Raw genomic sequence first — 25,476 nt, 5'->3', positions numbered from 1 at the left:
CCCCCCCCTAATATGTTGCTTTCACCTGCAAAGGCTGCAAAAAGCAGGGGGCCACCACCCGAAAATATTGCCCCTCACAGTTATTGGAGCCTGCCTATGCCCGTTCTGCAGGCTGAAGAACAAGCAGTCACGCAAGAAGAACGTCGCTGCGCCTCGACGGCTCGTTCCGCCGTCTAATTGGTGAAGGCATTTGTTCTGTAATGACATTATTGGACACCGGAGATTGATGCTCAGGGCGGGACAGCCGCTCAGTACCCTGCTAATGCCCGCGTGCTTCCTGACGAGTCGTTACTAAAGGTTGTTTGTGGAGAAATTCATTAGCTCCGCTGCTTGATCTCTAAATAAATAAGTTGGTTCAATTGTTAGCCGAGAAGAAAGGGCTAATTATGGAAATAGTCGCGAGCGTCAATATTTCATTTCCAGATGCTTTCCTGCTGTGTAGCGCACGGCTTACTCTTGCCTTCACTTAGTAGGGAGTGAAGGCGGCTATCGACTCCCAGTCTTTTTCGCTCAGCGCGGTTTTTTCCACTTTTATTTCTCTTGATTTGATGTTGAACTGTGTCCTTTACCCCCATGAACAACATTTAGGGGTCGCAGCTGCGACCCCAGGCACTGCCTTTGCGACCCCTGGTCTCACAGGTGGCAAAATCAGTGCCTAGAACACAGTGGCAGCTTTATGGATGTTGGCTGGGACTACACTCCGTGTTTTCTGTCAGTTTTTAGGTTGAGCCTGCAGGTAGAACGCAAGCACAGTCGCTTGTCAACGATCTATTGTATCTAAAAACAAGCATCTGCAATGCAATAGGTCTCGCATTTATGCACGTTTGAGCTATTGGCATTGTAAATGATAATGCCTTTTATTTATGTTTTTGTTTTCAAAACATAATTAAAAGGCATTGTCATTTATAAAGCCAATAGCTTAAACTCTCTCAAACGCAAGACCTGTTGCATTCCAATTTCTTGATTAAAAGTGTGTGCGTGTGTTGGGGGAGTTGCAAACAGAGGGTAGCAGAAGGCACTGGGTCTATAACATATCCTTTCATTGCTGAAGGAAGTCTTCCATTGCTTTGAATGGATGTGAAATACCCATTTGATCTAATAGTAGAACTTTGATAGTCGATGCGGACAAATGTCTTAACTTCACCTGTGGATAATTTGGGAAATTTAGCATCAGCAAAGCCTGCCAGTGTTTTCAAATTCTGCCCAATTTTGATGATGCGAAGTTTCCTCACAAGCACATACAACTGACTGTTATCTAGTTAGGGAAGGGAACAGGGACTTAAGCTGTTTTGGGATGGGAAGAGGTTATCGCTTTGGGACTGTGTGCCAGGTTGGTGCTGTTTTGGCCGTCTCACTGAGACCTTGCTGGGAAGAACAAGGAGTAGTGCAACCTCGAGTGATGCAATGGCCTCGGGGGGTAGGAAACAGATAGTCGAGGGGTTTGTGCTCGGACAGGAGACTTCTGCCAAGTTGTGGCAGGCCACCTGCAACCACTGATATATATATATATATATATATAAGTAAAACTTTACTAGCTTTATTCTGAAACTTGGAAAACATATTTGGGAGCTCTTAGATGTTAAACTTTGCACACTCATACTTTTTTCCATCTATTTATTAACATGTTCAAATAAGTAGCTCATGTCACCATAGCATTGCATATGTGTTTTCACCAGAGACGAACACGACTCACAATTTGAGCTGACAGTGCATTTGTAGTGAGCCCTTATCCGCCATCTCAATAAAGTCTCACCAGAATGTGGTCACAGGACAGCAAATGACCAAATGTATGTTTCCCTCTATCCTAACTTTTTTTTGTTTTATTTTAATTGTTTTATTTAAATCTTTGCAAGAAAATATTTAACATAACAATGCAAAGAAGGACACAGTCATTGTTGGCAACTTGATGGCATGTACCTAGCAGTTACAGAGTGCCAAACATATAAACCATGGTACCATTGTCTCCAGACATAGGCATACAGTTTTCCCCCAAAAGTGATCAGTAATTCTTCACCGTTGAGTTCCGAGCACCCGATCTTCCCCCTCATCAGTCGCTACCTGAATTGGGCTGTAGCATGGCAGATCTCCTCACCACTGAGTCAATGATCAGTGCCCACTGCCCCCTGTCATCATAGGTCAAGTTTGCTGCCAGTCATTTGCAGCAGGGTTCTGCCAGTCTTGCACCGCCTCATCACTAAGGACACGCCCCGTCCTGTCAAGGGGGTCAGTCCTCTCCGGCTAGTGCTGCAGCTGCGTCTCCCAGCGCCTCTGTCATTCTGTGCAGCATCCGCTCCCACTCTCAGCAATCATCCTCCAGGCGCTCATCGGTGCGCTTTAGCTCCGCCCATGCCCATTCCGCCCGGTCCCTGGACCATGCCACTATTGTGGGCCAACATCCAGTGAATAGCCAGTCGCTGCTTGGCCAGCTGGAGCCAGAGCTGTGCTTATTTATATTGCACCCTACCATCCTTGGGGCATGGGAGGAGGCCCAATAGGCAGTGCTTAGCCTCAACCTCATGGAGAATGGTGGTGGTCTGCTGCAAGCATCGATCCACATCTTGGCAATACTGTGTTATGTTGCCACAGCTCCAGATCATGTGGGTGAACCCCGCTCTACCCCACCCACCTCTTTGGCATTCGTCCGTGGGGGAGGGATATATTCTGCTGAGTTTCACTGGGGTCAGATATTCTCGGTGCAGGACGTAAACATGAGCCAACTTAAAACGAGCATTACTCGACACCTCTTGTACAAAGGCGCAGGTTCTATTCCATTCTATGTCAGTTATGGACTCTGGTAGATCTGCTTCCCAACCACTCCATGCTCGGCAATCAACCTGCGGTGTGTCGTCTTTGAGGGCCTAGTATAGATTGCACACTAAGCACCTGGAAGACCCTCGTTCCAATATCGCCCCTAATGTACAGGCCCCTCAAGGCGCTGCTGAGAAGCTGGGACACAACCCTCCTACTTTTTATGCTAATGCCTACCCCCATCTTAGAAAAGCATTGTTCCATAGTTTAAAACAAGAAGCATGGCTCTTATTTTTTGTGACCATGTGATGTTTCAAAATCTCTGGCTGGAACTGATTCTGCCAGTATCACCACACATACACACTGCACCAGCCCACTGTATGTGTGTGGACCATGTTGGCACTCTATCCAGTGGTGTAACTTAGGCTCCCGTAACCTCCGCAGTGCGGGGGGTCCCCAAGTTCCTGGGGCCCCATCAACACAGTACCCTGACCTGAGTGTTCTTGATTAAGACCGGAGGAGGGCCCCTTCATGTACCTTGCAGAGGGACCCCCTCAAGTTTCTTTTTCCCACTGACTCTATCTTACCCTCTCCCCCACAAATTGTCTCTAAACTTTACATTTACCACTTTGCTCAGCATTGACTACTTCACCATTTTCTATGTTATATTTGGCATTTCTCTTACACTAAAATAAAATGCAAATAGTGTCTGACTCCTGGCTGGCACCCAGACATACAGCTGAGAAAAAATCCAAACAGATCCTAGCTCCTTGCTGGGGCAGATGCACACCGCTCCTACCACTCACAATGTGAAGCCTGAGGAAGGAACTGTGTATTTGATCCCCAGCAAAGAAACACAAGCTGTTTTTATTTCTTAGTCAAGGAAAACAGACAATATTGACTTTTTCTGCTTGGAAACTATTTGCAATTTGTTGGGTAATTGGGTGTGAAACTGATGGGAGATTTCAGAAATGTATAGATTGCTCAAAAGTAGATATAATTCATCAAAGGGTCAATTGTCAATGATTTCTCCAAAAATTGATTATTGAGATAAAAAACTAGCCCTTGTCTTTTCTAATATTATTTTCTTGAGGTAAAGAGTGACTTGGTTTCCCATCACCCCCTCAGCACAGGAAATGACATCAAAGCACCCTGCATTTCCCCCCGTTGACGTACGTAATGGCAGCTGTAAAACAGATAGAGAGTGGACTTGCGCAGCGGATGTATTGCTGGCATGCCAAAGGCAAGCCCAACCTTGCCCATCTGCACATCGACTGTGCCCAGTGCTAGGAAGCCTAATCAAAAAATCACACAGCGATACTTCCAGCACTCCTTAGGTTGCTTGATCGTGGATGCTGTTCCCCAACTGCTGTCATGCCACCTCTGACACCACAGTTGGAGCTTTCACCTCCACCCACTGCCGTTTTTTCAGCAGCCACCCACACCCCTCCACACGCAAATATTAACAATGCCCTAAGCCTGCCCTCCCAACACACATTCCACACAAGCACCAACAACTCCTACAACCCCACCCTACACCACACGCCAGAGCAAACCCGCACATCAACACCAACTTGTAAGCATGCTGCTCAACACATGATCACACAGCAAGCACACAACTGAACTATGTGACCTGCAGAGCAGTAGCCCACCCGACATCCTCTTCATCACAGACAACTGGCCCAACCCCTCATCGGCTCCAGACATCACCATAGCAATCTCTGTCGGCTACAAGATTGCTCGACAGCACTGTCTTTACAAGCCTAGAGGAGGACTTGCTATCATCTACAAGGAATACATTAAATGCACAACATTCACAGAGAATGCCTCCCCATCTATGGAACACCTGCACTTCATGCAAGAAAATCACTAAAAACTTCACCCTAAATGATGCCTTCACCCACTAACCACCCAGACCATGAGCCACCTTTACCAACCCCCTCACTTACTTTGTCGCCGCACTCACCATCAACTCAAAAGCCTATATTTTCCTTGGTGACCTCAACTTTCACCTGGAAGACTGAAATTACCGCTGCTCCATAACACTCCTCGAAAGCTTGAGCAACATCGGATTCCCCCAGCTTGTCTCAGAACCAATTCACGCTGCAGGACACACACTTGATTCCATCTCCACCACAAGTGACAGCATCAAATACAACTTCAACGCACTGGTCATATGGACCGACCACTCCATCATCCACTTCCAAATCAACACATCTCCAGTCGACACCTGTACCAGGATCAGCCGGGCCAGGAGCACCTTCCATTATTTAGATGCAAATAGCCTTCAACGAGTAAATGAAACCCATTTTCTTCCTGAAGTTTTTATATAGGTCAAACTCTACTCAAAGGTACTGAATTGCTTTACACGAGCACCAATTTAATTTCATAAGGACATATTCCTTATTTAGATAGGGAGAGATTAAGTGATTTGCCCAGGATCACAGGATGTTCAGCCTAGACCAGACTCAAGTCTGATTCCTCAGTTCCAAAATCGGCAGCTCTGACCTTAAGCTCTATTTTCTACCCCCCTCTACCCATGCTGAGGACCTGTCCAGGGTGTACGCTCTTAATATCCATTTCATACATGAAGCTTGTTTCGAAGTGCTGCCATATTGTCACATCAGTGGATGAGGCACAGGGAATGAATTATTTGCAGAGGATCAAACAGTTGGTTACATTAGTAGACCCAGGACTTCATTTCACTCCATCTTGGGGAAAGACGATATATTTACCACTGTATTGCATTTACATGACTATACCATGCGACTGGACACCCTCTATTGTCCTGTGAAGTGATAATGGAAATTTGGTCACCCTACTTGGCCTTCACAGCAATGTCTGGAGACCAAGGCTGCGGGTCCTAGGGAAGGGGACCCTCCTGTTCTGGGCCTTGAATCACCAGACCATGGGTGCGATACCCAGGGCAGTAGGCCAAATCCAATGGGCCTTGCAGCACTAGACCACAGCTGTTAAGCCAAGGGGTTGGGACCAAACTTCCCTGCACTCAGCCACTCTGGATCATAGTGGAGTAGTTCAGAGGAGGAAACACCCATTCCCTGGGCTTACAGTGGTACATTATTGCTGCAAGGCACATGGAAGAGGACTTCCCTATATCTGGTCTCCTCCCCTTGATCGTGCATCACTAGACTGTGGTTGCGAGGCCTAAGGGATTGGAGACCCCTACCCTACATCTCGTAGCCATGGTGGAGCAATGAAAGACCTCTTCCCTGGGCCTTGCTGCCATGGTTCAGTGCTGTCAGACCCATATGTAGTGAGCTCCCTCTCCTAATCTTCTCAATGCTACATCATGACTGATATGCCCAGGAGAGGGGGTGGCTTGTGTGGGACCCCACCTGTGGGCCCAATTGTATTTGTCTCACAGCATTTTACCCTGGCCCTGTGCATGGGTCTATGTGAGGGGTATAGCAATCAGTAGTGCAGCAGGTGCAGTGACACCATGCGCAGGGATATAAAAAGTCAAAATCTTCTCAAATTATGGCTTTACTGTACTGGGCAGCCAGTGGACGAAGGTAAAGGGACACTTACTTTTACTTTGCACCATGGCACCATTGTTGTTGCTCTTCCCTCTCTTTTATGGGCTTCACAGCCATGTTTCAGAGCTGTGAGGCCTGGAAGAGGCCCTCCCATTCCCTAGTCCTCACAGCCATGGCCGTAAACTCAGGGGAGGAGGCACACACCTATGAGCTTAGCAGCTGTGGACACCATGGTTGTGAGGCCCATGGGTTCTCTATCATGGCCTCACAACCAGGTTGTACTCACTTCATGTGCTCCTTGCTGGCACCTTTTATCATTCAAAGTCCCAGTTTTATCATATGCTCCTTGCTGGCACCTTTTATCATTCAAAGTCCCAGTTTTACTATTCATGATGATTTCAATTCTCACCTGGAAATCTCCCAGGACCCAGAAGCTACTAACCTTACTAGGCTCCAACAGGCGTCCCACAACTTTTTAAAGATGCCACAGATCGGCTGCACACACTCTCAAACCCATCGCTACCAAGCATAATTTGATTAGTGTCGAAAGGCCTTTTCCTCCTTTATGGTCACATCACGCAGCTGTCCCTGTCTTTTAACACCCTTATCACTCAAAATACATTTAAAAATACTATTCCTCTGTCTCTAACCCGCTCATAGGCTAAAATGAACCGAGATAGCGTTACTGGGGCGTCGGACCTAGGTATCTTGTTTTACTCTGTTAATGGTATCACTAAATGCAAAGGCATTTAATAATTGGATATCGAATACCCATGACATCATAGCGCCCAAAGACGTGGCCCTCTCTGCTCTCTTACTTACTGAAAAACTAAGAACCACCAAAACAATCTTTTGGTGGTTCTGAGTTTTTCAGTAAATAACATTAATGTAGCGCCTCTGAGGTGATTACAAGTTGATGCAGTGGATTCTAAGTAGCAGAGAGCACCTTCCTAAGCAATACAAGCATTTGCAATGCAATAGGTCTCGCATTATTTAAATTTGAGCTATTAGCATTGTAAATGGCAATTGTTTTTTGCTTTGTGCTATAGTTTTTTTTTTACATAAAAAGCTACATATAAAATATGTTTTATTCAAGTTATTTATGCAGTATCTAAATTTTGTTTGCATAAAAGAGTACAATAATATCTTAGTAAAAAAGTCAAATATTTTAATGGTAATTCACCAAATGTTCATTTATGTGTTGGTTTTGAAAATAGCGAAATTAATAGCTTTGTCATTTACAATGCCAATAGTTATAACTTTCGCAAATGTGACACCTATAGCATTTGTAATGCAACATTTGTATTTACGTGCACATTAGGCTAAAAGTTTGCCCTGGTACTGTCTGCGCTTTTACGTTTGTGTTTATTCATTGGATGTACTCATTCTGAGTAAACTTTTAAGTTTGCCTTGTATATTTTTTATTATGAATCACAAACTCACGTGTCGCCGAATGCAGTAAAACACCCACGCTGGTAACTACCACGCAGGCTGGTGGAAGCCACGCTTCGTCTGTAAAGGAATAAGTCAAATGTAATTTTTTTCAATTTTCCTTACCCAAGCCTACACTCACTCTTCTCTAAGCAAGTATGTGCCTTCTGATGGAGGGGCATTTATTAAACTCCTGCCTAGATTAGCATAACTCCTTATGTACAGGACTGTTTAACTGTTAACGTGAAGTCCAATCTGAAGACCCAGGTTGCTCTGTGCAGTGAAAGAGTGTCTTTGCTCAGTAGGGGTACAGATTCAATGGAGGCAGGCTTACTACCATGGTTCTTGAGTGTGAGTGAGTGAAACGAGGTGTGCGCTGGAGGAAGCGCTCGGTCCATCCCAGAGGTATCAATGTATGAGCAGCATATGTGAGCACTGCGGTGGGTGAAAGGTGGTCTGTTCTGAAGGAACCGATCGGTACACCCCAGGTTTATCTAGGTACAGGCTGCATGCCTTACCTCAAAGTTGCTGGAGCGACAACAGTGGTGGATGAAATGTGGTGTGTGTTGAAGGAAGCGCTCAGTAACCCCAACCCCCCCTTCCTCCCCTCCCCAACCCCACCCCCGCCGGATTATCACGGTACCGGCAGCAAGCTTTGTTCTGAGGGCGCTGGCTTGAGGACAGTGGTGGGTGAAAGGAGGTCTGTGCTGGAGGAAGAAACACTCTGAGGAGTGTCAGCAGGCCGGGTCCAGGTACAAGGCCCATACAAACGCGCTGTCACGTCCGAGTTCACAGCCTGAATGGCTACACTAAGTAAACTTTAAGGTGAAATTACATTTACATGTCCGGGCTTTGGGGCTTTGCACAGACAGACGTCGTCTGCTCTCAAACAAAACCGCACGAGATTTCATACGTTACCTCAGTAGAAGAGATCTACACACTCTTATAATTGGCAGAGCTCTCGCTACCCCGCGACGGTGCTTTTCTGTGAGCAGTTGTGCTCCTAGTTGATGCATCCATGTGTTTGTTGTAATTCACCTAGATTATGCCCTCATGTGTCTGTGCTGTAACAGGGCAGGGCAGATGCCTCCCTTTCTTTGCGTCCTGCTGCCCAGTACACGAATATTAATTATATTGACTGGTGATGCCCACCTGCGCCACCGTCATACGGCAGGGCTCATCTGCACTGCTAGGGGTGCTGCTAGGAGTGATCCCGGCTAGGAGTTGGTGGTTTGCTGTTCAGGCCTGTCGCAGTGACGCTGGCCTTGGAAATCCAGTTTCCCGATCCATCGTGCTTCTTTTGAATATTTGCCCAGGACTAAAGTGCGCATAGGTAGCCAGCATCTAAAGAATCTGTGCCTCCTTAGAGTATGTGTATATTCTCTGTATGGTAACATTATATTTACAAATGGGATTCCCCATGCTCTCACCCCCCCCACCGCAAAATGCATGTCTTTAAGAGCATCGCATGTCCTTATCAGAACGTAGAGGTCAATGCTGTTTTAAGTGTTCACCACATGGAACTTTCTTTACAAGCAGCACCAATGATCCGAGTGTAGACTGCAACAAAATGGATCAGAAACATCCAACATCTATAAATGCAACTAAATCCCATTCTAACTATAACTGCAAGTTAACAGTGCCTATGCACGTGCCAGCCAGCTCCACAGATCTCTTCACAGCACTCATTTCATGAATGTGACGTTAATCCTCGAAGAATGAGACCTGCAACAACTAGAGCTGTGGAATATGCGAAAAAAAGATGCAAGTATAACTGTTCTAGGATGTGTAACGCCTCTGGTGATAACAGAGAAGGCTCCAAGAATTTAAAATGCCTCGGGATTTTAATACAACAAAACACTCACAATACTAGTCTCTGCGCTCCGCCACAATCCCGTCTGAGAGAACGCAGCGCCAATGGACATGGTGACATGGCGGAGTTGTTTGGCTAAAACAGAACAACAAGAAGCCGTGAGCGTGCACACTCCCGAACTTCCGGTTTTGGGATGTGCACGCTCACGGCTGTCGTGGGGCGGGACTTCCGTCTTTACGAGAAGCCCGCGCCCACGGAGTGGATGGCCAGAGGACCGGTGGCAGCTGAGGCCGCTGATGCGGTAAGTGGGGCATAGTGGGGGGCGCGGTGTGTGTGTGTGTGTGTGCGTGTGCGTGTGTGTGTGCGTGCGTGTGTCTGCGCGTCTGTCTGTGTGTGTGTCTGTGTGTATGCCTGTGCCTGCAAGGCATTATGGGCTGCGCCGCATATTAAATGAGCGGCTCTCCCGCTGCTCCGGGGAGAGCCACGCTGGCGCTTCGCCGCTTCCTGGGCCATAGATGGGGGGCTCTGTGTGTAGGTGCGGCGGCGACGGGGGTGTGTGTGCCTGTGTATGGATGTGTATGTGCGCATGCGTGAGTGGCGGTGTGGCTGTGTATGTGCGCATGCGTGAATGTTGGTGCGCGTGCAAGCAGCTGAATCCAGCCGGGGAGAAGCGCGTGACAGTTTTTTGTCCGTCATTCCCCCGTGTCAGCTCGCTATAAGTCTCCAGCCCTGGACGCATCCTTCGGATGCGAATTCCAGGGCGAGACCTAAAAATGAGCTTCGCTGACTATCACAGTTAAATATACATTAAGCACAAAGAAGCAGCTCAGTTTAGCATGGGCGCTACAAAAGGGGTAAGTAATATTAAAAGGAACACTGACTAGAGCCTGCATTTAAATAACATGATGTTGTAAAAATCTAGTACTTCTAAATAGCGGAAATCACTCCTGACTTTTCACGCTCATCCGAGGGAACTGTTCCCAAAATCGCTAAAACTTTTTGGTTATATCTCAAAATTCCTTCCATTCCTGCCTCTGAGTGATCCGAGATGGTGTGCGCACGTTTGGCCCCAATGGCGGAGATGAGCGCATTTCATTAAATCTTCCTTCAATCTAAATGTATTTCTGCTGGTCAGTACTTTTATCCCTTGCTTGGAGTGAAGCACAAAACACGACCCTTTTCTTTATCTCGATTATTTTACAGGATAATAAAACTATTAACAATAAATAGTAGCGCTCACGGCCTATTGAACAACTACGCTTGCGTTTTCTCACTAAAACCAAGGCTACTGTAATTGTCAGTGTATTTATGTCGCGCTATGTGTCGTTCAAAACTGCTCTTGGCACTGGTGAGTCACAAAATGTTAAAATAATGAATAGTAAGGGAAGGAGAGATGTGAGAAGTATAGAGGGGCAGGTAAAGGAGATAGGAAAGCAAGAGGGTGCGAGGACCCAAAGGCCCTAGAAAAATGTACTGGGGAAACTAACATTCAAAACTCTTCAACGGTCGAGTTCTAGGGGCTTCTTGAACTGCTGAGGCCCAGAAGAGCGAGGATAGCAGGGCTTGCTTTCTGTTGGGGCATGGGAAGAACTCCTGTTTTTTGTCGTCCTCCCCCTTTTGCCGCCCTAGGCGGCCACCTAATCTGGCCTAATGGTAGAAACGGCCCTGATCAGCATTCCAAGCCGCAGATGGTGCAAAATCACAGAAGCAGGCTGGCTCAGCACCCTCTGCATGGATCAACCTAGCCCCACAGAAACCTGCACCAGTACATCAACAACTGGATCAATAACTGCATGGACTCTCTCGCACCCATCAAACCTACCAAGCATAGTAGATTAAACAAGTAGGCCAGCTGGTACACAGAAGACCTCCGAGACACCAAACACCATTGCGAAAAGCTAGAATGGAAATGGATAGCATGCCAAAACACCACCCACAGAACTACCTACCTGAATGCAGTCAGATGCTATCACCAGCAAATAAGAGACACCAAGAATAAAGCAGTAGTGGACCACATCATAGAAATCTCCAACAGCTGCAAGGAGATCCTCTCTTTCGTTAAGGATTTCACCTCACCCTCAGACACTGTTAACAACATGGCTGCCTCCCAACAACTATGAGACAACCTATCCATCTTCTTCACTGCAAAACCAGAAACAACTAGAGCAACTTCACACACCAACCCAACCCCAGAGAGCTCATCACGAACCTTCCCAAGATGTCTACCTGGCTGAATGGACAATCCTCGCCAGAAATGACACAATGCCAGTCATGCAGACCATCCACCAAAGGACCCATGTCCCCATCACATCTACAACCTGGGAGCATCACCAACAAGCGCCACTCTGATCCACATCCTCACCTCCATCACGTCCGCCATTTTCCCAGATGAATGTAAACTAGCAGAAATCAACACTCTCCTCAAGGAGCCCACAGCCTATCTGAATGCATTGAGCAACTTCCAACCCATTTCCCTGCTCCCCTGTTCAGCCAAACTGATTGAGAAGGCCATCAACAAGTTACTCTCATCCCACCTCAAACTTCATCATCTTCTAGACAACACTCAATCAGGATTCAGAAAGAACCACACTACTGAAACAGCACTCATCGCGGCAACAGACGACATTCACAACATTCTGGACTAAAATGACACAGCTGCCCTGATCCTGCTTGACCTCTCTGTAGCTTTAGACACTGCCTCACATAACTGCCTCATTAGAAGACTCCACAAGATTGGCATGCAATGCAAGAATCCACTATCAAATGGATCTGTTCTTTCCTCGCGGGAAGACCTCAATGTTTGAGGCTGCCACCAGTGGTTAATTTGTGAAAATAAAGTACCGGGCCCTTGTCAGAGGACCACTTCAGCTTGCACTACCCAATGCTGCCGTTAACAGTACTAGCAAATCACACTCCTCGAAGAGTGACAATTCAAATTATTTCAGTCCCCCCAAAGCTTGGGTGGCAGGTATTAATCATTTTAAGGTATACTGAAATAACAAACAACTGTTGTTGGGCTCATTTTAAATTAGACAAACAGTGCCATCATGTGGCAGATTATTATAAAATCCACCCATCGCTAAAATTAAACCAATTAAACTGCTGAATCTTTGCCCAGTATAAACCAAGGCATTGTCAAGAAATTGAATATAAAATATAAGTGCTATTATGCCTTAATTGCAATATACCCCATGCAAAACTGTGTGTACAGAGGCTTTTTTTTTTACAGAGTTTTATTTAGCGCAAACTTGACCCGAGTCGGGTATCAGAGCGCTTTACATAGCACAAGTTGCATTACATGAGGACACATTCATCACATATTTGTTAGGCACGGGGAAATTAAGTCATTTGCCCAGAATCATAGGATGTTCAGCGTCATTGCCGAGACTCAAACCCAGTTCCCCATATTTGAAGTCGACCGCCCTAGCCGCTAGGCCAACTCCTCTCCCCAATTAGCATAAAGCAGGCAAATACCAAAAATAAACTTACAGCGCAACAAATGTCTTAATGGATTCCGCGGGTTAAATTGTTTAATTTCAGTGATGGGTTGTGTGTATTCACTCCATGGACTATACACTTCAAAGGTTTTATTGTTGCTCACTGTCATAACATTATTTATGGTCGCTGATCGATTGTTTTTATACTGAAGTTACCCCTGAAGAAGGGCTTATTGCTTGAAATGCATTGGGTGAGCATTTGCACAGTTACCAAGTATTATACGTGTATTCTGACGTGCCAGTGACAAAAGCTTGTGTGGGCATTTCTTCGGCATTTAAAGTTGGTAACCATGCTGCCTCCATTTTGAACTTTGAAACTTCCAAAATAAATATGGATTACAATTGATTACTCGGATTTTTGTTGTTGGATTCTATCGACTTGTGCTTTTGTGGCTTGATGCTGGGCAAGACGTCTCAATAGTCCAACTTGGAATTCTGTGTCAATGCTACTGGGACAGAGCACAATTCAAGCCTGCATGCCAAAACCTTGCCTTTCAGCACTTTCAAAACATTTTGAACTTTGAATGAAGTTCCGTTTGAATTTGATCATTTGCTTAAGACTATCATAAGTGCAAGTGTTGACAATTAAGATTAAGTGCTGACCCGAGCACCAGAAACCACTGGGTCCAATTAGGCACTCGCTGCTGCCCTTCATATCAGAGACCGAGAAACTGATATGTGAATTCCAACAAGGATCGTCCCTCAGCCCATCCCTTTTCCATATATATATATAGATATATATCTATATATATCTATATATATATATATATTTGACACAAAAGGAAAATCAGCACTCCGCTCATTAATTGCAATTAGATTTATTCACCACATTGTTATAGCCTACGCGTTTCGAACCAAATGGTTCCTTCTCACGGCAGGATTACAAAGCAGTCCTATCTCACTTTCAATTGTTTAAATAATTATGATTTGGCTAGTGCATTATGGGACTTGCAGTTTCGTGCTTGTTATTTAATTCATAACTTTACATTTTTGGCTGTATTGTTTGTTTTAACATTCATTGTTGGCTAAGTGCCTTTGTTACTTTAGTGTTCAGCTCGCACTATTAAATTCGAAGCAACCGAAAGGTTTGAATGGAGATGAGGAACTTTATTTTCATCTGTGACTCGTAATTTGAATTTGTAAGAACTGACTCTTGAGAACTTGTGAATAGAGAAATAAGAATCGTGCATTTGTGACAAGGGGACACATGCAGACAGGAGTCTGAAGAATGGCAGTGTGAAGGGCACTCAGCCCTAGAAACACAAACTGTTGGCACAACATAACACAGGATAGACCTATGGAAAAGACGGAAATGGATGAACAAATTCCCAAAAAGTGCACAGCTAACACTGCCTAGACACCGAATTTAATAGTGCGAGCTGAACACTAAAGTAACAAAGGCACTTAGCCAACAATGAATGTTAAAACAAACAATACAGCCAAAAATGTAAAGTTATGAATTAAATAACAAGCACGAAACTGCAAGTCCCATAATGCACTAGCCAAATCATAATTATTTAAACAATTGAAAGTGAGATAGGACTGCTTTGTAATCCTGCCGTGAGAAGGAACCATTTGGTTCGAAACGCGTAGGCTATAACAATGTGGTGAATAAATCTAATTGCATTCAATGAGCGGAGTGCTGATTTTCCTTTTGTGTCAAATTCAAACGGGACCCGGCCCTGGCCCCGAACCCAGCACCGACTCACGAAGCGTTCCCTCTGTGACAGGACCGAGTGTGAGAAATATATATATATATATAGATATATATATAGATATATATCTATATATATATCTATATATATATATATACACACACATATATATGTATGTATATATATATCAAAGCTCCAAACTTCCAAGGATCCTTACTCCGTAAAGATACTCCGTAAAGAAAGTAGCACTCACAGGGGGTAGTTCCAACAAAGATTTATTCCGGGAACTTCACAGCTGTAAGTAAGGATCCTTGGAAGTTTGGAGCTTTGAATACTTAACGGGTACACCCCCGTTCTGTGTGCACCCGCTCACGTGTGCACCTGGCTGGTGTTTCACACCAGTTATAGTTAGCTGGAAATTTTACTCGCATAAAACCATTGAAATTCCCACGTTATAGTTAGTTGGACTCACTATAACTTGCACGTCTGCAGTGCACTGCTGATGACGTCACATATTACATCACTCATGACAGTGTTTTTAAAAAAAAAAATTGATTGGTTAACTGGCTTATTAAGTGTATCTTAGTGAATACATATATTAGCGAGTAATGTTTAAATATTTAAATATATGCATGAGTGATGTAATATGTGACGTCATCAGCAGTGCATTGCAGACATGCAAGTTATAGTGAGTCCAGCTAACTATAACGTGGGAATTTCAATGGTTTTATGCGAGAAAAATTTCCAGCAAACTATAACTGGTGTGAAACCTATGGTTTTTTCAGTGAATTTCAGAGGTTTTTTAAATGCTAATTCCTAACTATAACTGGTGTGTAACCTATGGTTTTTTCAGTGAATATATATATATATATAAAATTTCTATGGCAAAATGAAACCCCTCATTTTGTTCCTTTTCAAATTAAATGTATTAAGTGTTACCACTTTATTCCAATCAAGATGACTTCAGGTGTGCCATACTTTTGTCATAAGTAAGACTGTTAGCGTTCTAGTTGTTCTTTAGAACACTCTGGGACATTCTGTCATTGCGCTATAGTTGGGCTACATCTGGCCGATATTTGGGCTACATTTGGGCTCTTTTGTCTCTGGTGGCCATCTTGGGAGACTGCATATCAGAATTTTTTAATGAAATATAAGAGGATTTGAGAAGTCACTCAAAATGTGCCCTAAATTTTCTTTCTTCCACACTAATCATAATTTCTATGGCAAAATGAACCCCCTCATTTTGTTCCTTTGCAAATTAAATGTTTTAAGTGTTAACACTTTATTCCAATCAAGATGACTTCAGGTGTGCCATACTTTTGTCATAAGTAAGACTGTTAGCGCTCTAGTTGTTCTTTAGAACACTCTGGGACATTCTGTCATTGGGCTATAGTTGGGCTACATCTGGCTGATATTTGGGCTACATTTGTTTTTTTTTGTCTCTGGTGGCCATCTTTGGGCTACATTGGGCTACATTTGGGCTCTAACATATATATAGCCCAATGTAGCCCAATATATATTTTTTCAAAGTTAATTTTCGTAAAAACCACTGGAGCATATATCTTGAGACATAGCAAAGGCACATCGGGGTACCAGTCCCTACAATTTTGCCAAGTTTGGTCGAAATCCATTCAGCCGTTCGGGCTAAAAGTGAGTCCAACTGCCCTATGGAAATTAACATGGGGAAAACACGTTTTGGGACCCCCCTTTTATCTCGGCCCCCGCTTGACGGATCCCCCCAAAACTTTCAGGGACGGAGCGGAGCGCAGCGAGGCAAAGTTAAGGAAAATTACAGGCAGATCCCTCATTTGGCGCCAAAGTTATTCCCAATAGAATGTTGCGGATTTCCTATGGAAAACGATCCTAACTATAACTACCTACTGGCGACCGCCAGTAGGTAATATATATATATATATATATATATATATATATATATATTGAAGCTCCTGCAAAACATCAATGGCACGCACTCACAGGCGGGTGCTCCTCGTAGTGGGGGTGCACCCACTCAATAAATTACTGCTCCGTTCCGCGTCGAGGACACTTCCACTGTCCACGCGGTGAAAAGAGCACTCTCGGGGGACAATTTGGAAAATTTTATTCAAATTCCAAACAGCACTGCACGACAAACCAAACAGACGCGTTTCGGTAATAAACCTTAATCTCTCAAACCTGACTGCTCAAGTCAATGCAATGTGCACCACTTGCTTCCATATCCTACGCATGCTGCAAAAGCTCTACAAATGGTTGACTCAGATCACCAGATGAATATTTATCACCAGCAGGCTCGACTATGGCAACACCCTGTCTGCCGGAATCTCCAAACAATTCCTACACAGACTTCAGACCATCCAGACAACTCCTGCATGACTCGACCTTTAACGCCATAATCCCACTACACACTGCACCCAGGAAGCTTCACTGGCTCCCCATTCACCATTGCAGCCTATTGAAACTTGTTATACACACATACTGAACCCTACACAACACAGGACCAAAATGCCTGAACAGCTGCAAACTCTTACCAACCCACTAGACACCTGTGCTCTGCTGCACAAAAACTGAAGTTCGTTCATGCTCTTAAATCACAATCAGACATGGAAAGGCCGACCTCAGCACATCAGAGACTCTTCCTCACTTCTTGAGTTCAGTAAAAAGCTGAAGACCTGGCACTTTGTATAAGCATGTTGGGGACCACACACCTGCACATCTGCCCAATCACCTGGATACCCTCTAGTGTAGTTAGAGTGCTGTACAAATCAGCATAACATAACATAACTTGCTTCTGGTCAGGGAATCTCATTTTTCCCAACTAGAAAAACAGAAGACTGCAGGTTGGAGGGATGAGATGACCAAGGTTCAGGATTGACTGTTTCCATGAGGAATAGGATCAGTATTGATTTGCATTAGGCACACCTCTGTCTAGATTGACACAGTGGGCAAAAAACTGTGGATTGGAATGCTACTCGATCGATTGCCACTGGTTAGACTATTTGCAAGCATTCATCCCATCACCTTTTGGGTGTTTCATTGGCATAATGCCTGGAAACTGGAGACTGGCACAGCTTTCCTTGTCTACTACTGCCAATATTTGTGAATTCCAAAACGAAGAAAATGTGCACCCATTCAAGGAGTACTTCCATGGATGCAGATTTACTATTTTTTGGTAAACTGGCCACTATATACATTTAAGATCCAGATTCCAAAAATGAGCAAAGTGAAACCTTTTAGTGAAATGCAATTGACGAGAAGCCATACCGAAGCTACGTGCCTGCCTGTGGGGCCATCTTGTTTGTTGTCGATTGAACCAGAGCTTGACCCCCATGGCCCAAATAGCCCACCCCTTCCCTGGTACACGAATTCAAGTTTGTACTAGATTTGTTAAAGCGTTCCTAACTTGTTTTTGTATATTCTTTTTAGGGGTGTCACTTTCATTCCTGATATCAATTATTTTTTGCAGCTTATTGATGATGCTGTACTTCGTGATATCTCATGGGGGATGATAATATCGTGGTCATTAGTCTTTTTTACAGATGTTTTTTCTCTAGCAAAGGCCGATTTCAATCGTTTTATGTTCCAGAGACGGATAGTATAGTTTGCCATTCTAGGCTCTGGCATTTTTCCCCACTGGAGCTTCAGTCACATCTAGTGAATCAGGATGCACAAAGGGTGTTTAGCTTTTTGACCTTGGAACATGAGAAGGATCGCAGCAACTGTGGCTCATCCGCTGTAGAGTGCCCTCTCTGTCAACTTCTCTCTTTCTCTCCCCATTCATTCCCACGCCCCCTTCCTTGGCTTTATTCCCTCTTCCCTGGTTCTCTCAAATGAAAATGAACATTATCGCTTTGGCAAGTCAGAGCAGGGTGATCGATGTCACGACTCACAGCCACTAGAAGTACAACAGCAGCGCTGTAAAATCTTACTTTTGCCCCAGAAGGAGGTGGATCAACCTAAATATGGTCGGGTAGATGTGCTTGTCTATATATGTCTATCACGGTGATGCCTTTCAGCTATTTCTGTCCACTGCCACTTTTCCTTGGGAAGTCTTTTTCCTTCTCTGGTCCTCATTCTAGCTGCATACCTTATTTGTACTCGCACATATGTAATTATCAGTAATCCGGTAATCAGTAATTCTGGGATTTCCCATATTTAGCATGTATCCTACGCAGAAAGTTCAAAGGTGAAATGTCGAAGTAGGAAACACCATGATAGCGGTATTCCTGCGCGCTTTGTAATCCTAACTTGTTCAGAAACTGCACCTACCATCCGTGGGCCACTCAGAATGAGAACTCAAAAGAGTTTCAGAGAAGTTTGGTCAAATCTCAGTACCTTGGACACTGCAGGAGGAATACTTCTCAGTTTCTGTTCCTCTACAATATTTGGGTGTAAAGTCTAGCCCTCTGGGTTTCCTCTTCTGTTGTGTTTCACTCTCCTTTTTGGAGCCACTGTCTCCGATCCTGGAAAGCTGGTGTCTTATTTTAAAGCACATTTGTAAGACCAGGGCACACACTCCCTGTGTTTAATGGCTATAATTACTAGTGATAGACCCAACAGAGATTTATTAAATAGTAAACTTTCTGGGTCCTAACAAGATGGGAAAGATCTGAAGCACTGATTGAAGTACCATGAACTGTTTCTTCAGCAGATTGTTTTTTCTGGAATGATCAAAGCTTACAATTAAAGATAAAATCTGCCTTTGCCTTGTTTACATAGTGAATGTAATGGTCCAGACACAGTTGCTTTGAGTACCATTGTGTGACAATCTAGTTCTTTGTGCTTCGTTCGAGCCATCAATCTGTAGGCAAATGTCAAAAGTACTAAGTCTGGGCAGTGAACTCCTCTCCGTTCACAGAGTTTTTCGCACTCCACGTTACGCTGAGCTCGTGGAATTCCGGAAAACTCTGCTCCGTATAGCGGAGCAGATTTTTTTCCTCACTGACGTTCGTCAATGTCAAGTTGGCGAGCGAGGAAAATCCACCACCTGTGGGATTTATTCTATTTCGTGATTGTAAAAATCAAATTGGCGAGCACGGAAAATCAACCTCCTGGCGAGATTTCTCAACGTGGGCGGTCGGATTTCTCATTGCGAGTAGTTGAGTATGCTCCCGCCCGCTTGCGTTGAGAAACCATCCATTTGCATTAAGAAAGCTGCCTGTTCAGTAAAAAATCTACCTGAGCTGCAGAAAAGAAGAGCGCCTGCTTGCGATGTGCCTGGTTCCATCTGCGATGATTGCACAGTGGGGATAAATACCTGGTGCTGAAAATCAGCTTGGATGGCATTTATCTAACGCACTTGTCTACTTGTGGAGCTCCGTGTAGCGCGGCAGAGGTTTTTTTGCACTTCACGGAGTTCCGCAAACTCCACCCAGGCTTACAAAGTACCCATTGAATTCCTTTATTTCCTTCTTATCTAAGGGACCAGAATCACCTTCTAATTTGTGCTCCATTTGGCTAGTACTGCTTCTCAAGGAGCCCTATCGACTTGCTGAATGAAGCAACGGCTGCAATGGCTTGCAGGCCCCTGTGGTGTGCTAATACCAGATGGTAAAGTGTCTGGTCTGTATTTGATTGTGCTCCTCCAAGTGTTGTTTATAAATCTGTAGGCAGGTCTGGAGGACCCCACTACTTAACTGTAGTTCAGTAGAGACCTTCTGAATTTCTAGCTCTTCCTCCTTCTGAAGCTCATTTTCATTATCAGCTTTCTTGGTCTTTCTTGGTGTTCTCAATTGTCACTTCTGCATCTCACCCCACGCTAATATAGAAAAATTGGACCTCTCCAAGAATGCAAAGGTGACATCACACAGGCTTTCGGTTCATCCACTCATTGTCTGCATGGAGTGATGAAAAGCAGCGAGACTCCCAAGACTTTCGATGCCGCTTGGGGCAAACCACCTCTAATTCACCTTAAGATTTAGCGATCTAATAACAAGGCAGGCGCTGGAAATTGGAAGGCGAAGAACAGGTTTATTTCTCTAGAGGAGAACACATCTCTTCGGACACCGGGGCTATCGTCAGGAGGTGCTCTAACAACTTCTCCGCTGCCCAGTCTTTTATACACATTTCAGTTAGTTTATTGGTGGTCAAACATCCTTGGAATTCCTGCCTCCAGCAGGTTCCCACACAAACCCAGCAACTGTCGCCCCCCCTCCCAAATCTAACAGATGATTGCTATCTTGCAGCTGGACATTCCGACAGGATCTAAAAGTGTGTGGGATCGGTCAGATCTGAGGGTTCGTGCTATTGATTAAATCAGACTTCTTTGTTAGTGCTACAAGTCCTGCCGTGTGGGGGCAATAAACTATGTCTGCAGGGGTCGGTTAGTGCCTGGGACCAGATTGAGCAGCGAGGAGAGGTCAGGGAGGTTATCAGGAGGCCTTGCTCATGTACAGAGGATGAAAGGACAAATGGGTTTAGGGCGGGAAGTGGCTCCGGGGCTTTGCCACGAGGACAAGGTTTTATAACCCCAGTATGTTTGGTCATGCTTAGTCAGGGTGCTGGGGATGATTGCGAGGTCAGGGTGAATCATAGGTGACTAGCAGTGAATGAAATGGCTGCGATATCTAAAATGGTTGTTGTTTACGCGCTCGCGGAGGCCTTCGCTAAGCAAGATGGCGCCGAAAATGTTCATATTTGTTGTTTTATATTTAACAGGAGCAGTCACCTCTTCATGTATTACTTTAATTCACGGAAGGACCTGCTGTGGCAATACGGGGTTAAGAGACGTCTATGGTCTTGGTGGTGGGTACAGACACCGCATAGAGGGTTGCTTTGAAGGAGGCCTCTAAAAGGACTGGGATCTTTCTGAAAATGCATAAATCAGAGGTCCTGGGCCTGGGTGTTGTAATCTGGGAAACACACAATTGCATTGTCTTCGGTGGGAGAACTCTTGGGTACAGGCCCTTTAATAGCGAAAATACTTGGTGGCAGACCTTTGGGTTGAGGGTCCTAAGCCAAGATGCTGTCCATGACCATTCCTTCAGGGGAGGCCTCTTTTGTAGTTAGTTACCTTGGCAGAATTGACCATGGGTGCAGGTTCCAGCATCGAAATCTATAACAGTCCTGAATAGATTTCACCCCCTTAATTGCATCCTTGTCAGGCCTCCTAAATTGAAGTAGTTCTAAATGTGGATGTTCTCATAGTGTGGCTGCTTTTGAAGATAGTACTTGAACCTGTTTTGCATGGTTTGCAGTGGCGTCTACTCCGTGGAGGAGCATCGCCCCACTGCTTTCTGCAGTGTAAATAAAGGAAAAATAAAATGATAATAACTCAAAGTTATTATCATTTTATTTGTTCCTCCTGCGGCATCTTGGCGGTACGGATCAGCTTTGCTGTCAGAGCAGGGGGCGGAGTGGCGGGCACTATGTAAGTGCACACAAATGTTTGGCCAACCCGAGACGGTCAGCCAAACATTCTTGCACACTTTGTATGTTCTCCACTCAGGCTGCATCACAGCCTGTGAGGAAGAGGTGTGGCGCAGCAGCCAGGGTGCCTGACTCCGGACTACGGGGTTCACAGTTTGATCCCTCGTGCCGGCGGCAGGTTAGCCCAGCACCATGTGACTCTAGGCAATAGCTTGCTTAATCTTCCCGAGGGCCCCCAGTGCCGGGACACCACTTCGGAGATAGCTGTGCGCTTTACAAATACTAGTATTTCATTTCATTTCAACATGCCCAGGCTCCCATCCCGGCTGAGTGCCGCACCGCTGCGCTCAGATCAATCACAACGCTGCATTGCAGCTTTGTTGCAGCCTTGTGACTGGTCAGGGAAGCCTGGGTGCTTCCTGTTCCTGGCTGGCAGAGATGTGGCAAGACAACGGACGAGAGACACGATGACGACAGAGGAGAGGCGCGGCGAGGAGGTACGTTTTATTTTCATCTTTTTTTTACACTCCTCTCTTCCCCCACCGCCAGCCCCCGGCCACCTCGACCCGTGCCAACCGCCACTGGTGGTATTTTCTGCCCCGTTAGTGCATGCTAGTTAAGCAGGGTGTTGCTACGCAGATTGAGTCACAATGTAAACGTCCAACTAATGAACACTTAAAAAGGGATCCCTTCCTCCTGCTTCTCTGCAGCCATTACTTAGGAAGTTTCGGCTCAGTATATTTTCACAGAACTACAGGCGAAATAATTCTAAGACATACCTTCTGCCTTTGTTGGTCCCCAAATAAAATTCCTGGGTTGTAGAATTGACAGCATTACTCCATGAAGTAGTCCAATGAGTATTTTGTTGCTTGGTTGAATTTGTCCAGGTGTTACCTCGTGGTGCAGGAGCAGGTTGCGCAGCGTTGGTCAAATGGAGAGAGTAGCGCAGAGTCATATTTACTAAATATGGCCTACTGCTGCTCCTTTCTTCTCCACAGGCTCAAAAGCAACCTCTTGCCACACACTCACCTTTGCCCCATGGTGCAGAGGCGTGTGCGTGATATCTAGCATACTGGAGGTATACTGTACCCGTTCAAAATCTTACGTGCGCCGTTGAATGTAGCCCGCATGCAGGATGTGAACTGTTCGGGACAATACATTGATTTCTCTAACTTTGCATCTGCCTCAAGGGGGTATTTTTTTCATGCAAAGTCAGTTCTGACCATCATAGTAGATAGGGCTTTGCATCAAAAAACAAGGTACTTGTATGTAACTGCTCCTTGACCCACAGTAGCGCCAAATGCTATTTGCGCTGAAAAAAGCACTGTTTTCAATTGGGCAAATTATATTGCACTGAAAAGCAAATACCTTTTCAAGACTTTTGCACCACTTTGTGTGACTTTGGGTAACGATGTGGCTGCACAGTCTTAATAAATTTGTCCCATAGTGCTTTGCCCTTTTATGATGAGGTCATCTTATTAAAACCTAGAGAAGAATTTAGCGTGAGGCTGTGGTGTGTGGCGTAGAGTATACTCTTTCTGAAAAGAACATTTTTATCTTATTTTTATTGATTTGTTTTAGCTGTACTTTGGAATGATTTGATGTTCTGCCTTCTCCAGATTGATGTCCCTGGATCCTTTTCTGCAGTAGGCTTCGATCCGGTGCAGCTTCTGTTGGAAGTGGTTCACAGTGTTGGCGAGAATAAACGCACTATCTGCATGCATCAGACACTGTATCTCTCTTCTCCTTGCTCAGCAGCCCTGGTGTAGCAGGGTTGGCAGTGTATTGATTTATATGTTAAGCAGAGTCTATCTCTCCCTCTGTGCCACTCTGTGCTCCGCTCTCTCGCTTTTGTATTCGACTTGCCGTGCTCTCCGTCGAAGCAAGTCCCTCCTTAAGTTCCCAGTCTTACTTTAGTTCATTATTATTATTTTTTATTTATTGCAATTTTATATAGCGCGAACTTGAAGCAAAGGTATTGGAGCGCTTTACACGAGCACCAGTTACATTACACAAGGACACATTCATTTTTGTTAGGCACAGGTCAGTCAAGTATCTTTATTCGGAAAAATAAATCCATAAAAGTACACAACAATGTTATGACATGCAATTCAATACAAAAATGAGACAGCTGGCAAATATAATGGTTTGTCTGATGTGCAAAAAGTGAAAGGCGTTTTAAAAAGACAATATATACAATCCTAAAAAATTCTTAAAGATAACGACAATTGTCCGAACAAATCCATATAAATATATATATATACACAATTTAAAACGTATGACAGACAAAGATGATATAAGGTGCAATATACAGATTATAAGGTCCTATCAATCAATGTTCAAGGTAGCTCGTGAGCGAACAGCAGCCTTTAAAAAGCAGCTCACTCTAAATATGATTTCATCGGTGCCTAACATTAACAGATTCCTCATAGCAATCTTAAAATCAACCAGATCATGTTTCCTGCAATAAGGCATTAAAAAGTGCATAGTAAACAATTTATAAAAATCACAGAAAAACATGAAATGCATGAGGCTTTGTTTCATACACGGGTTACAAGGGCAACTGAAAGTTTCCAAATATTTATTATAACCCAGTGGAAAATTTAACAGATTTACTATGCTGCCGTCCCGGAAACGGAATAGTAAACTTCTATTCCACCTACCAAGATTTAAACGTAGGTATTTCCGGGGTGGAGCAGCATAACTAGAAATGAGCTCAGAATGGCCCAAATATCTAGCAACTGTACATTTAGGGAAGTGTATCCTTTCCCTTTTTTCTCTGTACAGATTGTACAAGGCCCCTTGAATACGCTTCTTATGAGAACGATCAATAAGGTTAGGAGATGTAAACAAATAGCCATACCCAACATCTTTTAAGCTTTCTTTTACTGCTTTTAACCATGGTATATAATGTGCCCTATCACATTTTAAGCAGTCTAATATTATATCTTGGGTCAATGAGGCTGCCGGGTTCGTCCATAACTTTAACCAAAAAAGGACAGGCCTCGATCTAACAAAGTCCTCAATATAGGGGATGTTTAGTTCACTATGACATATGTAATTTGAAGCACAAATAACTCCTCCCAGCGTTTTTCGACAGAATCTATTTTCTTCCGTCTGGATATGGAGACAATTTGTATATCCCCATACCTCAGCTCCATAAGTGCCGGTAGGGATGCATTGAGTTTGGTAAATCTTAATTAATGGTGTTATCACATCCGCATAATTAGGTTGACGCAAAGAAATTATGGAATTAATAGCTTTACCAAATTTGTTTCTGGCATAAGAAACATGCGGTTGCCATGAACCGCTGTTTGAAAATACCAGCCCCAAATATGGAAAAGTGCATGTGCTATGTAAAACATTCTCCCCTGAGGTTATCCTTACAATTTTATGCTTTTTTGGGCCACAGGACATAATAAGGGATTTTTTGAAATTTGTACTTAAGCCCAAGTCAGCCATAAAACTAACGA

The 25,476-nt window shown here is 44.5% G+C and overlaps 1 protein-coding gene across 2 annotated transcripts in view; it reads left to right on the top strand.

Annotated features, from left to right (window-relative positions):
- The window catches only part of MEGF11 (multiple EGF like domains 11), a 1,491,879-nt gene that overhangs the window by 706,123 nt on the left and 760,280 nt on the right, over positions 1 to 25,476 (top strand). The gene's annotated exons all lie outside the window — the stretch shown is intronic.

The sequence above is a fragment of the Lissotriton helveticus genome, chromosome 3_1, assembly GCF_964261635.1.
Source record: "Lissotriton helveticus chromosome 3_1, aLisHel1.1, whole genome shotgun sequence".
Classification (NCBI taxonomy): Eukaryota; Metazoa; Chordata; class Amphibia; order Caudata; family Salamandridae; genus Lissotriton; species Lissotriton helveticus.
This window is presented reverse-complemented; position numbering and strand designations above follow the sequence as displayed.